Genomic DNA, 19,671 nt, shown 5'->3' on the forward strand with positions numbered 1-19,671 from the left:
CTCCAGTAGAATTAGAGCTGCTACCTTGGCCATTTACATCTTAGGACCTGTGACTTGAACACAATGTGGGTCGATCTGACAAATGCTAGTGTTAGAGTGCCTAAGATTCATGCCCTTCACACGCCATAAATGCACCTTAAGAGTTACATAATGCCGCTTGTAGAAATGAGATATAAGGCTATGACCCAGGGGGCTGCAACTAGAATAATTTCTTATGCATAAACCCCATTAATTAGGATTTAAGAAGAATATCTGTATATCCTGTCTAGTTCTTGTTCAACGCTGTGAAAAATTGTTGGCATTTAACAGTTTGAAAAAAAAACAATAATCCCCATTAGCTTTCATTTAACTGAAACTACATTGTTGTCATGCAACCGTCAGGTTTTGACAGCAATAGTGGATGACATGAATATTTGACTTTGATGAAAGACAGTTGTGTTCTTACATCATACACACTGTCATTATCTTCATTATGTCTTTTACGATACTTGTTGAGGAATTTTTCATGCAAGGTTATTGTAAATGACAGTAATTCCTCGCACACACAGGGTAGGCAAGAATGGAGGTTTAGGAACAGCTGTGTTCTCACATCATGCTGTCATCATCGTGACCGCGTGTGATACTTGGGGTCAATCGTTTCAGATATGTTTGTGAACTCAAGCATTGTTGAATGCCGGAGAACTGTAGCCAGGGCAAACTGTCATAGGCCCCATACTGTTAGAAAATGTTCCTAAAAAAATAATGATTCGGTTGTTCCAATATCCAGCGTTTCTCTCCAAGGCTGGATATAAAGATTTGGCATACAAAGGCATTTATATATAAATGGATAAAAATAAAAAAATGGATATTACTGTACACATTTATTCATCCTCCTCCGGCTTTCTTCGTGGCACAGACAATTAGCGAACACAGAAACCTGATGATTACTGATGGTTATACGGCCAAACTACCAAGTGTGATTGACACGGAAGATGGCAGACCATGCAAATGCCAAATAGCATATTTCGTAAATAAATCAAAAGCTGGTTAAGATACTTAAAAACTTGTTTTTCTGAGCTTTGGTATCGTGGCTGGCTTATGTTATACGCTATTTAATTGTCTTATTATACCCCTATACCCATGCAGACCACTATTAACTACTCCTTCCAGTTTGCCTTTCCCATTCGTCATCAGTCAAGGAAATTATCCGCATGCTGTGAGATCCTATGGTAGTTCACGGCCATAGAAAGAAAGTTCGATGCGTGACCAGGACTTTAGCAAGTTCACTCAGACGTAGTCGCTCGATGCTGCTCCGTGGTGTAAAGGAATGTATAGTAAATGGGTGTTGAAGGGAAAAATGAAAAGACTTTCAACATGATAACGTGAGAAGATTGTAGATGTGGTACTAGACACTGAAATTGGCCGTTATGGTGAGAAGAAGAACAAAGTCACTGAGTTGGAGAGGCAGAGGATCTTGTTGCCTTCAGAGACAGCAGTTGAGGTTGTATTTGGCATCTGACACCATCATATTTGAAAAATTGTCTCATTTACTTTCTGTGTCTCAGGGGGAGATCTTGCAAATGCTGAAATCCATTCTGTGGTCGTTGAATGGCTATCAGAGCCTTTGACAGTTTTCCGATTTGGAATGTTTGCCTCCTGATTCAGATACTTATATTTACATAAAGTATAACTCATTGCACACTTCCTATAATTTCAAGACTAAATGCCAACATTTAGGTAAATGGTGAATTTTCTAAAAAAACAAACAAACAAAAAAACTAGATATGATTATATTCCTGTGTATACTGAAATATCATGTGTGGCATGATGTATCAGTTTTGGTTCACTTATAGAGTGTACATTATATGACAAATAAATGATCTCTTTGAACTCAACACGGACAAAGATCTACAGTAAAATCCTTATCCCCAGGGCTCACAAATGGGCATAATATCATCTTATTGAAAGCCTTTGCAGGACATTAATTTATGACTGCTAAAAGAGAGAGAGAGAATGCCTCTCATTTTATAAAGTGCTTTAAAAAAGTTAAGGACCTATATGTCGCCACGAGGCATAAAATCGAAGGTCAAAGAAAGGACAGAGGGAAAAACATTCCGATAATTAAATCTTGTGAGATTTCATGTGAGAGAACAGAGAAAGACAGAAAAATAAAGAATAACTTGTTGGGAATTGCAAATCACTAGGAACAAAAACCACTAAAAATGATATTATGTACACATATTATCTACATACATGATCTACATTATATTATCTACTATATATATATATATATATATATATATATATATATATATATATATATATATATATACTCTGTATTTACATAGTTATGCGGCAGTAAATCCAATACTGTAAAAGTATAATAGTGAGATAGCTTTATCTAACATTTTTTCTTCATCTCTTAAATCTTTTTTTCTGGGCAGATTACTAACATTGCCTCTTTAAACTCTTAAAGCAGAATAATCACCTACACAGTTAAAATTTGCATGATTATTCAGTTATTTGGGTATTGAGTACTTTATAGATTGTTGGTTTAAAGATATGGGGCAATTTGTTCTCCAGTAAGCTGAGATCTGTGACAAACTGTGGCAAAATTAGCATTTCACGTTATTTTCATGCCCGGAAGTCCTTTTCCTCATCACACCTTTGCAATCATCCACTTGACACTTGTAAATAAGAAATTAAATAGTTTTTGTTTCATGTGTAATATTTTCTAGTTTTCAGTAAACAACTATACAGTAGTTTGGAAGGTTTTAGAAGGACATGTAGTAGTTATTACCTATTTTCCACACTAGTAAAATTAGGTCCATTGAACATTTGTCATTATTGAACATGCATGGCAACTTAGGCCTATAGCCAACCCCAACCCAGTTATCTTGAATAAAGGACAGAGCACACATTTGTGGGTTAGGGTGGAAGCCACAGCTATAGTCACTTCAACCAACAATAACAGTAAACACAACCATAAACAACCCGCCCGCTACCATTATTCACCAACAGGCAGATAAATTCCCACAAGTCATAGCCAGGGTGGGTGCCATCAGCTGCCCACCAGACAAGCCTCCCCAAGCTTGGGCAGAATTCTGTGATCTCAAAGAGAGTGTCTTAAGTAAATTCCATCAGTGACAGCAGATAACAATAAATATATGTAAGACAGTGTTAAAGGACCAGCATATTAATTGAGACGTTTTCTATTTTTTCATTCATTAGTGGTATAATAATATTGTTTCTGACTACTAATGGTTTTATCAAGAGCGAAACAAGCCAGTGTAGGCTCAAGCCCAATGCCCAACGTAGCCTGTCACAATAGCATTCAAAGTGACAATATACAGTTTGACGATACAATTTACAATACAATTGACACATCTCCTAATTTTTTGAATTCAGATCATGCACTGGCCTGGCCAACCGGCCTTATTCTACTTGAAGGTGGCGATAGAGAGATTATGTTGTCATATTTAAATGCTCGAGGTACAATTGTAGCCAAAACACTAAGTTCATAATGCATGCAAATATACTGTAGAATACATATTCAAGGGTGGAAGCTTACACATTGAACGTTTGTCTCATTTTCAAAAGGAAAATGACTTGCAGAGATCATATAGGTTGCTACAATTGAACCGAGCTGATGAGGCATACAATAGCCCTGTTGCTCTGATGACAGGAACACTCATAGCAATTAGAACAGACAGGCACAAGGTCAATTTGGGCAGCAAGATACTTCAGTGAGGCCACAGGCAAAATGTCGAGGTGGGCATCATCAGCTATTGATGGGATTGAAGGCAAAATCTTAAGGCAAGGGTCACAAAGCCAAAGGTCAGGATCAGGCTCAAGTCATGGAATCACATTCCTTAAAGTGACAATGAACCCTGGCCCATCAAAATGCAAAACAGCCAACTAAAGGACAAAAAAAGTGTTATGCCAATTCAGGAGTGGATTAATGATTCTGTTTCAATTGTCTTTCAAGTCTATTCATGTGAGGTGGCCAACAATGTTGCATGTGTCACAAACTTCTAAATGCACTAAAACAACTACACTAAAGAACTAAATTCCAAGTGTAACTAAAATAAAAATGTTGGCATGGATTATATGTTGTATTTCCTATATTTTAATAAGGAATAATAATCTGTTTCATCTATCTTTGCATATGCTATTTGTCTCATATGTCTTGATGTTGAGGGCCACAAAGCAGTCACGTTTTACACAGCCAAGTTTCTGAAGAGCGTGTCATGCTTCATGACATGAAAAAGACAAAAAAGGTAAAAAACAATAAGAGGACCCCTTAAGGGCTGAGCTTTTTTATTTCTTTTTGTACCCTTCATTACCAAGGCTGTTTTAACATTTTTTGTGGTGCTTGTGTTTGCTGTAATTTTCTTATCTGTCGTTGACTCTGACCACACGTAATATATTGGGGTTGTATTGGGGTTGTTTTGGATATATATCATAGAGCTTTTTAATCAAATCATCTATTTCACTATACATTTTGGCAAAATATTTAAAAAGAAACACTTTTTCTGACTTTTATTTGAAAAAATAAACTCCTCTACAAAGGCTAATGAAAAAACTGCTAAATAGATTCCAATATTTGTCCTGAATTTAAAAATACCCAATGTTTATAGTTATAGGGCAATAATTAAGTAGGGTATCAAAACCATTTTTTCCAACCTTGTAATTCTGCCCCCATGAGCTATCTGGGACATCTTTGAAGCTGACCATTTCAATTTACCCCCATCAAACCAACCGTTGATTGCCTCCTAAGCTGTTTTAAATCAGACGTCCATCGCCATATTGTATATGGCAGGCGTGGACGACCAGGGAGGGGTCACACAGGGGCCCTGGAGCAGATTTCGGTGTTGCTGAATATCTCTACATCAAGGCATTACAGCAACACCGTATGATCGAAGAAAGGGACCCTTGGTCACTTTCTAAATTCATTTAATACCATGATGTGCCAGGCACGTCATCGGTCATTAACTGATCGTTGATCATTGATGCATGGGATAGGCATAAATCTATCCTGAATCTAAGACAAGAACAAGGACTGATTATGATGCAAAAACCTACAACTAGAAAAACAGGCAGACTATTATTATTATTATTATTATTTATTGTTGTATATAGTGCCATCAAATTCCATAGCGCTGTACAATGGGTAGATGGGCTTAATAGTTCTTATCTCCTGTCAAATTACATTTTTCTATGACCGCTGTCTAAATGTTTTACCTTTAGCAATTGGGCCTTGTAGGGATTAAAGTTAACCATATACATGCGTTAGATACCCACCCACCTTCTAACTTTTTGTTTTCATGATCTGCACAATTATCTTTTCTCATTAAGTTATCTCTGCCTTGTTGTTAAGTTGCTGATTGTTGATTGCTTCAGGCAGAATTTGTAAGGAAGAGAGAGGAATATAACCTCGGACAGATAAACTCAGCAGACGAGATTTGTAAGACAATGCAAGTCATATCAGATTCTGCCTCTTATCTCTCCCTCTTTTCTCAGTGATCTTCAGGTTAGCTTTATGCAATTTTAAGAAATAAATGTAGTTATGCTTAAAGGTGTGATGGCAACGTCACTACTAGAGTGCAATAAACAGACAACAGAACCGAAGTAACATCTCAACAAAAACTACAATAACATTCCAAATTATCTGGAACCTCTAATGTCGGTAACTGATATTCATTTCACAACTAAAACCGGATAAAAAAAGTTTTTCAAGGAAAACATAAAATTCCCATGTCTAATTTATGGTTTCTAGTAATGTATAAATCATGAAAAAAAAGTGCATCTATTTCACAATCATTATTGCTACCGCGAGAGTTAGCAAAGTGTGCAAAGCGGTCCTATGATCATAGCCACCAATGGAATGGTTCATCGGGGGCTACGGTCATTCTACTATCGTTGAAACTTTGCAAAAGAACAACTTCCTGTATACATAACCCTTGCCACAATATAAATATCCTCAAACATAAATAATTACATTGTCGACCGATATATATATATATATATATATATATATATATATATATAATGATAGCACCCGTTATGTAAATATTTCAATTTTGTATATTTAGTAAAACAGGTGAAAAAACTTTGCAGACAGAAATATAATGGACAGGCAATAAATTCCTTATTATTAGCACCCCACTGATCACTTTTGACCCTTGTTTATTAATCTGTGGTTTATTGGTTTATAAATCTAATTTGAAGGCATTCTGTTGATAAGACGTGGAATCTAATAGTTTAGCACCTATTTACCAATTATAAATAAATACCAACAGCTGCTAAGATAAAACCTAGCATATTCGACTCATTAGCGAAGCCAATGACACTACCAGCTTTTATTGCTGGAACGCATTCCGCCTGTAATTCGTCCTATTTAACATGCAAAGAGGAAAAAAAAAACGTATCCCTTGCATTTTCAAATAAGTCATGCCAAATTATCGAGTACGTTAACATTCCAAAGTTGACACTTCATTGATCAGTCTTGTACTTATAAATTATTCCGCCAAGAGAAATCCCAATAATGTTGATAAGGAGAACGTGGATGAATTGTAGTCTGTGTTCTCTGTGATGGAACTGCTTGGGACTCTGCTGTACTGAATGCCTTTATATCCTGCCTGTGGGAAAGTGGTGGGTGAAAACGCTTTCTCGGTTACACTGCACATGCAGATTTTAATTAGCTGGATTTAAAACTAGAGCGTATCACATCGCTTTTGCCCTGTTCATTTTTAGGACAAAGGGGATTCTATCTTTGGCTTCTGCAGGCAGTACAGAACAACCTTACTACTAAGGGGTCCATTAGTCGATGACAAAGGTTAACACATGGCAATAAAAAACGGTCTATTTATCAGTGTGAAAGGAGCACTGTTTGGGATATTATCGCCGCAATTTACAGCAGTTGTACATAAAATTCTTTACTTTTTTTAATGGATTGCTCTGCTTCTTTGTGGACAGAAAATGGTAACCTTCCAGTGTTTAAAGTGTTAAATTCTTGACCGAAAATCATTTCAAATAAAATAAAACCTTCTTCACAGCCGAGCTGGATATTTTTTATACTGCGTTTGATTATTGATGAACTACCAAAGCTTTTCATTTTATTTGTCAGCTTCAAATGGCAATGTCAAGCTTTGTCTGGCTTGGTTCAGGATTGGTTTGTAAAATTAGGTTTAATAATCGGCACATTTAAAGCAACTATTCCATTAAATTAAACACTGATTGAGCTCGTACAACTTCTGAGGGTTTAATAGGATGAAACAGCGCCGCAATTTTAACTAGGAATTTTCAGTATTCTATGGCAACAGCCTATCAGTTCCAGTCCTTCTGATATTTAAACATTCCCCTGAAAAAATATTTGGGGGGGCCAATTGTTACATCATCAAATCATTAATTTAAGTGAAAAGTGATTCAAAATGGACATACAATATGGGCCGTATATATATGAAAGGTACTGTTCTGCTTACTCTGCTGAATTTAACACTTTTGTAATTAAATGCAGCATTAGAAACATATATAAAATATATATATTGAATAATTTCATCCTTGGTAAAAAAAAAACTGGTTGCTACAGTGTAAGTGAATATGAGATTGTTTTTCTTCCATTCCAGCCAACGGCATTAGAAGCTCTTCCACCTTTTATCCTGTTCCTTTCCATATCAGGGCCTGGGGATTTCAAATATTTGCTCGTGTTTAAGCATTACAATGGGGACTGGTGAGATACCCAGAGGTCATCTGCATTTAGAGAGTCGAAGGAGTTTATCTAGAACAAAAAAAAAAATGATGGTTTTTCAATAGTGATAGAATCATCCCAAACCATCTTTTTTTCCCTTGTATTTTCAAATAAACAATCCCAAATTTAATGTTAATTCTTTGATTGATTCCATTGTTTTAAAAAGGTGTTGTCAAGTTCCCAAAAGGTGTATTTAAATGTAAATGGGTACTTCTTCATCCTGAGGGCACCTATTCTTGCACAAAGCAGAGGCAGATAGATATTGTAACGCCTTTATAAATCTTATATATACCGGGTTTTCAGACTTAAATAGGCATCAGCGTTTATGTTTTATTGCCGGAAAGAATCTGTGGGAGAATATGTTGGATGTAGAGGTCAGAACTCCATTAAAATGTATTATAGGAATAATCTGGTTCTATACATTCTGCCACCAAGCATTAGCTAGTTTTGTGTACGAATAATGCATGAGGTCATACTGTGAAATCTTATTCTATTCCCAGAGAGGCTGAAAAGAGTTTAGGAGGTTGAAAGGTATATCAACAGAATCCATATGTTTCCTTAGGGAAGCTAAACATTCATTGATTAGATTTAGCTACAGTTTTATTTACAATGGCCAAATAGTTCATCAGGCTTCTAATAAAAAAACCCTACTAATTATAAAAATATGTCTGACACAAGTGAAACCTTTTTGGGTATGGAACGAGGACAACCTTTGATTCAATTATTTTATTATTATTAATAATTTTTAAGCAGCACCGTAAATAGTCAACATATATTCCACTGGTTTCTTTTCTCTAGGTAATATACAAAGCAATCTCCAATTAATGGTAGGTGGAAGGTAGACCGAGAAGATTAGTACCTGAAATAACATTGACTTTGTTTAGCACTTATGTAAGCTCATGATAGGCCTACAATCACAATTACACAATGATGCAGTACTTACAATGTTGTAGATAAGTATTTTTATTTTATTTCTTTGCATAAAACCCCCTAAATATTTATACTTGGGATGGCCTTCCGTGGCCATAACAGAAGGTTAGTGGGGCTTGCTCAAAAACGTGCAGTGTAGAAGATATGATTGAGTATTTACTAATTCAAATATCTATTTTTTGTGGTGACTATTGTATTGCATACAAATTTGTGCCAAAATTATATAATGCACATTGGCCTTATAGCAATTATGAGCAATACCTCCCTGTTTTGGGATCCGCACTACCTTTGTACGTAACCCCCTTTGAGTGCTGTTTCTTTGTGATGTTCAGCTCTTCACCACCAAAAATATTTAAAATTAGGTAGGATAATAAAGAAAACATCATTGTATCTACTTAAGGCACATAAGTATACTAGAAGAAATAAATACATTTATAGGTTCAGGCTGGCTCAGAAGGCAGGGTGGCAATTGCCCCCAGTCACGCAGGACTAGTCAAACATGCCCCTTAATAATGGACTGGCTTTATCTAGGAAGACGGTACTCAGCTGGGTCATGTAGTGTGACGTTACATGGACCTTCAGTGGTAGAGGGCAGCTCACATCAAGTACAAGCAGAAGCAAACCCAGGCACCAGATGAGTTAAGGTAACGCTTGAAAAAGGGTGTGTGAGAGGCAGTGTGAATGATAGAGAGTGTGTGTTGATGAAACATTAGATGGGAGGAGGAGATATAGAGTAGTGAAGAGTGCCCCGGGCCAGAAGGTGTCAGTCCTCTCCTTTATACATAAGATTAGTGCATAGTTTATAACTGTCATGGTAGCTCAAAGAAGTCAGGTAGTGTATGCCTTCAAGAGAGCCATGATTTTATCTTACTTTCTATTTCTTCATGTAACTGCTTGGTCACAAATACTTTGAAATAATTAAACAGACTCAGGGTGATTGTACCTTTTCACTATTAAGACTTGGTAGAGAAGCAACTGTTGTGTGGACATTTCTAAATTGTTGTAGAATCCAGTGGCAGATGAGGCTGCCCAACCCTTATAGAGTGAACACTGAAAGTACTTTGCGAGTGGAATGGTCTCAACAAGCATTTGAAGCAGAAACTGGCCCATGTGAATTATATTCTGCTAGGGCGATTTAAGTAATCGTGGCATGGTAATATTTTTATTATATTAAGACTTTAATAAAAATGTTCCCCTTAAACTGTTGATTCTTTGTTTCATATTTCTTTAGTAGTGAAAACGTTTAAAGGAGTGAAAGAGAGTGAAAAAACAGAGTTTGGCTTTCTCTTGCGTTTTTGGGGAAAGAAATAAAAATGTTAATAATAAACACTATCTCAGTTTCCATCAGTTACTCATAGAATATAACTCATCGGACTAATTAAATACAGAGGAATATATTAAAATGTATTTTCGGGAGTTTTCTGGAACTAAGTACCATACAAATGGTCTGTAGTTTGTGTAAGTAAAGCATAACCGAAATGCTTTTCCAATTATTGTTGTCAAAGTAAGAAGGCAGATACGGAGTAATAAGCTCCGAGCAACTGTTGTCACTGAACTTTCCCTTTTGGCTTCTTCACCGCTCATCTGATGGGCTCTTAGAACTGAGACAAAGGTTGCTTTGGAGAAAGAAGGAAACCTTGGAACAGCAAGTAGATTTAGGGCTGGATTGAAGTTATTGTGAAGTGACTATGCCTATTACTCATCCGTTGGCAAGAAGCTCTCTTCCTTTTGTCTGGGGAGACGGTAAACTTTCAATGCCATCTGAAAACAGAAGGCCTTTCACACAGTGCAAGAACTCTGCCACAATGATCATGTGAAAATATTGTAAACAGTTTCCCAGCCCCCTTTCAGCTGTCCAAAAAAGCAGGTCTGGAAAACATTAGGAAGAACAATCAGGAAAGAATGGTTTTATATACACGCTTATTTTTAATTTATATTTCTGCCTGAATAGATTTTTTCTTTGCTAAAAAAAATCTATCTGGCTCGAGTAGTCGAGAACTACTGTGAATTGCTGGTAAACACAATGAAATCTCTTTTTCTTCCCAAAAAAGGATTAGGTGTCCATCGGTTATCAAGCCATCTTATTCTTTTTTTTTTTTCTTCCTTGTAGTTTCTGTTATACATTATTTATTAACCTACTCTTCTTTTACATTATAATAAAGATTTAATATGTTGATCAAGGCACATTGTTCCAGTAGAACTATTCCTTTTATTCACTCTTTATTATTCAGAGATAACTTATTTAGTTATAATTTTCCATTTTAAATAATATTAAAACTCAAAAAAGGAACACATATCCAAAGTTATATGTAGGAATTCACTCAACCTTTCGGTTTTGCTGCATGTTTTCAATAAGCAACACATGGAAAATAACACATGGAAAAAGGTTTTTCAAATACACTTACAAATGATCTGACAGTTATGTAATTTTAGGTTTTATTTAATAAAAGTAAATATTTAGAAAGTTACAGGCAGATTACCTCAACCAGCACAACTTTTTTAACTCTTAATTGCCAGAACTAAACAGTGACACTGGACATGACGAGCAACCAAGTGTTTCTACTTGAAGGACTCAATCTGAGATAAATTAAATAAAATTTCTTGTAGAACACCCGGAAACATAAACTGTTTATTAAAGTCCATTAAAAAATAAAAAGATATGGAAGGATTCTGTTTTTTTTTAAAGTCCAGTAAAAATTTAAAATATGGGGATGCATTTTGAACCTTAGCCCTTGTGTAGTCATAGTCCGCAGTTTCAAGTGATGGTCATTATTTGGACACTCGCTTTTGTTTTTAATGCCCACTGAGGTCTTTAAACAAAACTGAATTTCTGGAGGCGTGGATACCAAGGTCTGCTAAACCCATTCCTTCACGTTACATTACATTTTATTTAGTGCCATCAAATCTAATTACTTTTTTCCCCACTGCAAATTCCTTCAGAACTCCCTTCTATAAATTTGCACTGTGTCCCTGCCCCCCTTCTCCTTGGTTTATAGGAAATGTATCTGTCCAAACATTTCTCCTGGTTACCAATGCACATTCGCGTTCCGGGGTATCTAACGAGATGCCGCGCAAATAGTGATTTGATCTTAGTGGGAGCAGCCAAAAGTGTCTCAAATCGTGGAACATGGAGGGGGTCCTTATACATAAAGAATGTTAGTGTCATCAGAAAAGAGTGAGGGGTGGTCTGTGAAAATGGATAACATTTGCATTACAGATGGAACTTTATGCATTGAGAAACTCCAGCATATGCCCGTATATCTCTATACTGTTGTAGAGCATGAGAAGAGTGACTATGGTGTCACTTGAGGGTGTAGAACCTTGTCTCTGTAGCAGCTATACCCCAATCAACAAGAGTACTTATAACACTCCTAAATGTGTGGACATTAACTAGCAGGCCTAGTTGGAGTTGCTGCCCCCTTTGCGGATTTAACAGCCCCTACTCTATCAAACTTCCAGATAATAAAACGTGATTCTTCACTCCAGAGAACACGTATCCACTGACCGTGCCACGTTTAAAGTCACTGAGATCTTCACTTCAACACGTTCTACTGCCAATGTCTGTCTATGGACATCATATGGCCATGTGCTTGATTTAAGTGTGGCTGAAACATCTAAATCAATAATTAGCAGGGGTGCCCAGCTAACGTATATACAAGCCTCATTAAAGATTCTCTAGAACAACGTTCTATCATGCTTCATTACATATTAACCTTGCTTACCAGCTAACCATTTTGTTCTCATGTAAATACATCCTGTTTACATGTTCTCCAGACTTCTGCGTATATGTTGCTGATGTCATATTTACATAAACTGCCAGCTACATCTTTATTTCCCATTCATGTATTAAAGAAGAGCTGTGATTACATGAGATGTGTAAAAGTTCAGAGGACTATGAACCATTGAGCGAACTTGATCACCTCCACTTCCTACGTGAGACTGAGAATGAACTTGCAATAAACGGGAAGTCTGCGTACATTCGCACAGATGGCAGTTAGAATGAGATGAGTGAGGTTTATAAATCTGGCAACAGCGCTTTTCGTATGGACTGGAATGATGACAAACAGTCCACAGGGGTTGCCAGCAAAAGGAAGGTATAATCATCAAAGCCGGATATGGTGAGTGAGTGGATTAGAATCCAGGTAGCATGTTGAGTCAAGAAAATAACATTTACTGTATTCCAAAGGTGCTTCGTGGGTCGAGAGTGAAATCCTGTGTTTGTTTAAGACCGAACACAGTAAAATATTAAATAAAATCTCCAGCATGTATGTGCAATGACTGTCGATAATAAAAATCGTGATTAGCTTTAAGCCAAATGCCTTTCACTATTAGGTTCAAGTTTAGATCAGGTTTTCCGCTTACATTCCATTTGTGAAAACCAATGTTTTTCATGAAGGATGAACTGGATTATATGGAGTTTCCTCCTTACGTCTCTGCAAATCAACAAAGACTCATTCACCCCTACAGATAATATCAAGTCAAATCTTGTATGTAGCGAACTATACCTCAGCAAAGCACGGGTTAATCTCTTTGCATTTAAATTAAGATTCCCCACAATGTTGGGTTTTCTTTATGGACCCCAAGGTACTTTAAAACAATAGCTCACATACATATTAAAAAAGGGTTTGATGTGCCTCCATACCCATATCCTATATCATACAATACGTGCTAGTGTAACGGAGATTTCAAAACATATATCACATATATGCTGGATAACAATAGGTATGTTGTATTTTGGCCTTGACGTGAAACTGTATCTGGATCAAAGCCTCAGGTAGTGTAGATGTAGCCGTTTAAGATCATCAGTACGCAATTCACAGATCTGTATTCAGTTTAACAGAATTCTGAGTCTGCTTTTGAGGAAAAATCAACAGGGCATTTGAACTTTGTAATTCTTTTTTATGGATCATTTTTAAAGCTAACTAGTATCATTGTCATTGATAACTGGTACCTGGGGGAGCCCCTGTTGATGGAATGGGCTATGAAGTATTTCTGTGTCTCTTCATACACCCCAGCTACAGGAGAGGCACCCTGTGCTACAAGGGGTGCAACACCAACCGGTACAACAAGCACTATGTACACAGGCAAATATGGAAATACCATATTTAAGTAAGCAGTAAGTGGGGACCACTTGTACCCTTGTCACCAGGATCCCTGGGGCAAATTCTTCTTTTGGTAGTCTGCACTGGGGACGATCCAGCTGCACTCACTCCCTGCCAAGCTTTGCACTCATTTTCCTTCTATGGCACTTGGTCAAACCCAACCTTGGCTGGCACCACTAACCCCCAAAACAGGGTATAGTTATAACAAGCCAGGTTATAAGTCAATCAAGTTCAGCCTTTTAGGTATATGCTAGTTTTGCCCAGAAGTGGGATGGATCATCATGGTGTGATGGATTGTCATAGAATATTTCTTGTGTCAACAACTTTCAAACAAAAATATGTGCCCAATTGTGAAAAAAAACTATATTAAAAGCTGAGGCCCTCTAGTTATCAAGCAACGAGTAGTATAAATTATACTTATATATATATATATATATACAGAGAATAAATGAGATGAAATGTAACCCTTTGGCTACAACATTCCTAATCACGATACATATAATTCTTTGTGCTTTACAGTAAAATCACACAATGAACTGCAGCTCACCGCAGAACAATCAACGCTACACAGAATAAAATTCTACCAGTACACACTTCATTTTTTCTATTTAATTCTGTGACAGCATTATTAAATCTGAATAAATACAGGTTGTTCGGACACAGATCAAAGTATTGATAATAGAGGAAGGCATGACATTGAGAGCTGCTAACATTATATAACAATAAGTACGTGTGCTTTATACAGAGTGATGTGTGAATAGCAATGACAAGGTCATCCTGTACTGAAAACCTACCATTTCAACACGCTTACTAGATGAAATGGGGAGAAATCCCCACTGGATTAACCTTTTTTTACCCCAAACCTTGGTATTCTTACAGAATTGCTACTTTTACTTCATTCATAGCCTTTGATTAAAGTAGATGTATCTCTTCCACATTTTGTAAGCAATAGGGATCAACAAAAGTTCATGTATGGTTACCAAATTGTTATTGCATCCAACAGAAATATGGCTCACCAGCAGCAGCATAGCCTTAGGAGGGACCTATTCCGGTGCCAAGCAGTAAAATGGCACAATTACCATAGAAACCACTGGAATGTTCATGCCGATTGCTCTGTTTTTAACAACTTTATAGCTAACCCCTATGCCGTGCCCATTGTTTTCCAAACAACGCTGTAAAAATCGAACTCGTAACCTTATTAGCACAAAAATAGAACTATTGTTCCAAAATAAAAATCTTCAATTATTACATAGATGACATTTACAGAGTATGTATGCCTTTGTGAATAATAATTCAGACTAGCATTTTTAAGTATAAATAATATGGCCTTTGTTATTAACCTGGGAACCCTATATATAGATAGATAGATAGATAGATAGATAGATAGATAGATAGATAGATAGATAGATAGATAGATATAGATATATATATAGATATATATTTATTTGACCAGCTCTTGGCAGTACATGAATATAAGTGGGTACAGGTGCAATTAAGCACCTACCAATATGCCTCCTGCCTAGTTTACTATTGTGTACCTAGTCTAATGCATATAAAAACCAGACTTCTCACTTGATTATGAACGGTTACAGAAAATGTATTTCATGGGTCTAAATTTAAATCAAGAAAAAATAAAAAAGTAATTCCCAGCAAAAAAAAACACTCACTTTCAGTATGGAAGCCTTAACCAAAGGGTTAAATGGGCCACCATATACGCACGCAGTGAAGGGACAAAAAATGCCCCAACCAGGTTGGCTACTTTTTAATTTCATTAAATGTTAAATGATTTATCTTAAGCACTAGGAGGAGCCGGGACATCAGGTTTTATGAAGAATAGATATTTTAGTTTATTTCTGCAGACTCGAACTTTTGGAAAAAAACAAAACAAAACCCTTCTCTAAATGTCTTGATTACAATTAATTTTGCGTAGGTGCTTTCTTGGTAATTTATCTGCAAGATTATTTACTAACCACTAAAATAATCCAATATTGACAACTATGTGAGAACTCCGACGCCACAACACGTAACAAAAACGATGCTGCTTAGCAATTGATACCACGCTGAATTGATATTGATAGTATGGCGGAAGCAGACACCAGGTGGGGGTAAGAAATAATTACTTGCTTTTAGTCACCTATGTTTAACGTACTAATTACGGGATTTAAGTCACACAGAATGGGCAACACCATGGAGGATCTTGTTAACAGAATATCAGGTCCGGTTTTGAAGGGTCTGTTTCTGCACCAAGACTTGGGCCTCTAACTCCTAGGAGCCTCTACTCCATTGCAGGGCCCTGTGTTACACCCCTTAGTAGGAGGGATACAGATTCCTAGAAATACCCAACGAAAGAAAAAGAGCACACTAAAATTCAATATACATACACATAAAATGACAGAAGTAAATAAATCAATAATGAAAGAGCCGTAAATTCTAGAACTCACTTCCAAGTGTTTAGAAAAACTATTTTCCAAAACCTATATATCTCTGGCATATGAGCTGACTAAAAAGAAACGATTAATGCTATTGGTTTACCACAAACATCAAAATCAGCACACAATGGATATTTGAAGGTAATTCTCGTGAGTCTCAGACATTGTTTGAAGTTGTGCCAATACATTTTTCTTTCACAGTGATAAATTGTATTTTAATAGAACGTGGACTTTCTATGGTAACTTACTTAACGGTGTGAAGGACACGTTCTAGAACTTCTTATTGAGGTACAACATACCTCATATTACTACTATTCATTTTAAAAGTGTAGTAATTCATCAATAAAAAAGGAATTTAAAAATAATAAACAGGAGACATGTACTCCCCTAGTTTTAGCTCAAATATATTAAGGCAATTAATATTTTTATCAGTATTTATTGATTTATATAGCAGCGCTGTGCGAATCTATGAAATAATATTTATAAAATGTGTTTAAGTTCGTTTATTTTATCAGGTTTAAGTAAAACGTACGGTATGTACGAGTTGTGTTCGCTGGCAGTAAGGTGCATTATCCCAGCTGGTGATCACCGATAAGCTACCATTTGAAGTCAAACAGCAAAAAAAGTTTTGGATTTAATTAAACCGCTAATTGGCAAACACGGGAAGAAACTATAAATCAGACTTGGCTCAATCGCTAATTAGAGCGGCATCAATGGTTTTTGACCGTGATTTGCAAAATTCCATTTGCACACCTGCTACTATTCATCGTCCCGCCTGACCGAAATGCACTTTTATTAATAAACACAGAATTATGTCGAGACTCCCATTTATTGCATTAAAAATACCACTTTATAAAGTAATCCAATGCTTTTATAGATCGTTTGTGCAATTCCCTTTTCTTTGTCGTACACTTAAGGTTAAACTATAATTTTGAACACTAGGGTCATGCAATGTGTTCCTAATTATTTGCCAATGAGTAGTGTACTTATCCGAGGAGGGGGTAATTTACAGGAAATTACATTTTCCTTCACTCCAATCATTTCCTTTAATAAAAACTACACTGGCGTAGAAAGGAGTTGCCACTAGCAAAGTCTTCCAGATAGCTGCTGGCCTGAATACTAATCAGGTTTTAATCATTTCTCTTGTGATCTGCTCAATAACCATGGAGACTTTGATGAATCTGGCAATTCACAATGCAAGTGTCACAAAGACGAACTTTTTTTTTTTCAGATGAAACTACGGGCTTTAAATACTTAATGTCCTACAAAAAGAAGAAAATATTTTAATAACTGTGAACGGCATTAGCCCTCTTTAATAGCTTATTGAAAAATCACCAATTTGTTAAAAAAATATATTTTGTATTTGTTATTATTTGCTTTGCTTCTAATTACATTTGAAATATTAAAACAAAAAATGAAATGCCTTACTAAAATCCTACAAAAAAAACCTAAAAAAAAGAATGTTTCTCTATGTAATTATGCGTGTGCTAAACGTTTATGTTCACTTTTGGCTGTTATGCAGAATAGATGTGATATGACTGCTCCCTTTATTCTTCCCTGGCCACTTCATTATCTTCATCTGGCCCCATATACAAAGATATGCATTTTAAAGAGCGTCTACAAACGACTTTGGCCATCTTTAAGGTTTGGAAGCTTCATTTGGCATCCCATTTTAATAAAACTGTGGGGTATTCCTGGCCTGCAGTGGTCAGTACCTATCAAAATTGTTCCAAAGAAGGCAACACGGTGAACCGGCGACAGGGTCATGGGTGGCCAAGGCTCATTGATGCACATGGGGGGGCAAAGGCTGGCTTGTGTGGTCAAAACAACCTACTGTAGCTCAAATTGCAAACCTACCTTTTTCTGCTATAGGCGGAATTTGTTATCCTTATTACAGCTACCGGCATCCAAAAGCACCGCAGCAAACCTACTATCCGCATCACCGAGTTGTATGGCCCAGGGAGTGCCACCATCTAAGCAAAGGCTGGGCAGGAGGGAGTTCACGTTGAAAGGTACCAACAAAAATGGGGGTCTTGCTTTACCTAATTGCCTTCATAAGGGAATGTAATGGTACTGTTTGGAGTCCAGCAGCAAAAAGGACACAAACAAAGACTGGCCAGTTTACAAGCAACATAGATTAAACAAAGCACAGAACAAAGAGAACAGGCTAATGGAGATCAAATAAAGAGACTAAATGTTACTGCTCGGGAAGTTTAGGATTTACAGAGTCACCTACTGACATGGAAAGCTGAAAGTGAGGTTCTTACGCTCCAGTCCCATTAGCTACTCACAGCAACTAGAGAAGTAGCTGGTGTTGGCTCAATGAAACAGCTGCATTGTGCCACTCAGGCCCGGACTGGCCATCGGGCACACCGGGCATTTGCCCGGTGGGCCGGGCCACGGCAGGGCCGCATTGACTTTAGGGGCTGATGGAGCTGCAGCTCCAGGCCCCTACCCTACCTACGGCCGCATTAACGCAGGGCATAAGGGGCACCTGCCCCTTAAGCCCGCCGCAACTGCGACCGGGTCCGCCACTCTAAGGGGCCGGGAAGTCCCCACCAAGGCCGGCCTTACGGGTCTGCGGCCGCACAGGGTTTAAATTAAAACATCGGGGTTTTTTTTAACTTTATTTAACATCCTCCATGTTAAATAAAGTTTTTTTAACTTTATTTAACATAAAGGATGTTAAATAAAGTTGAAAAAAAACCCCCGATGTTTTAATTTAAACCCTGTGCGGCCGCAGACCCCTAAGGCCGGCCCTGGTGGGGGCTTCCCGGCCTCTTAGAGCAGGGCGCCACACTCCAGGGGGCGCGACGGGGGGCGGTCCGCACCGGGTGCCGCTCATCAGGGGGTGCCAACTTTCGGCACCCGGCACCCCTCCAGAGACGGACAGTAATGTCCGCCGCTGGAGGAGCAGGCTCGCAAGGGAGCGGTATCGGAGGTCTTTAACAGACCTCCGGTTCCCTTGAGTGATTTTAAGCCGGGTTCAACCCGGCTTAAAATCACTCAAGGGAGACGGAGGTCTGTTAAAGACCTCCGATACCGCTCCCTTGTGATCCGCGCGGCAACAGCTGCTGTGCGCCGGGGTTTGCTGTCAGATCCCGGCGCACAACACTGAAGCTGCGCCCACCGCTGTCCGTGCCCTCTGACCCGGAAGAAGACAGAGAAGACAGAGGAACTGAAGAAGAGGAGGAAAAGCAGCTGTAAGGAGAAAAGAGGAAAGGTAGGAAAACATTCAGTGAGAGTGGATTGGTGTATATATGTGTGGATTGGTGTATATATGTGTGGATTGGTATATATGTGTGGATTGGTGTATATATGTGTGGATTGGTATATATGTGTGGATTGGTGTATATGTGTGGTTTGGTGTATATGTGTGGTTTGGTGTATATGTGTGGATTGGTATATATGTGTGGTTTGGTATATACCGTATTGGCTCGGATATAGGCCGCCCCCGTATATAGGCCGCACCCTAAAAGTT

General features: G+C 37.6%; 1 long non-coding RNA gene across 1 annotated transcript; it reads left to right on the top strand.

Annotated features, from left to right (window-relative positions):
• The first annotated feature begins 19,215 nt into the window (after positions 1-19,215).
• Positions 19,216-19,390, top strand: LOC128484666 (uncharacterized). The gene is made up of 2 exons (XR_008351186.1): positions 19,216-19,266; positions 19,311-19,390. It is a non-coding gene; the product is annotated as an uncharacterized LOC128484666 (long non-coding RNA).
• Positions 19,391-19,671: the final 281 nt, after the last annotated feature.

This window comes from Spea bombifrons, chromosome 3, assembly GCF_027358695.1.
Source record: "Spea bombifrons isolate aSpeBom1 chromosome 3, aSpeBom1.2.pri, whole genome shotgun sequence".
Classification (NCBI taxonomy): Eukaryota; Metazoa; Chordata; class Amphibia; order Anura; family Pelobatidae; genus Spea; species Spea bombifrons.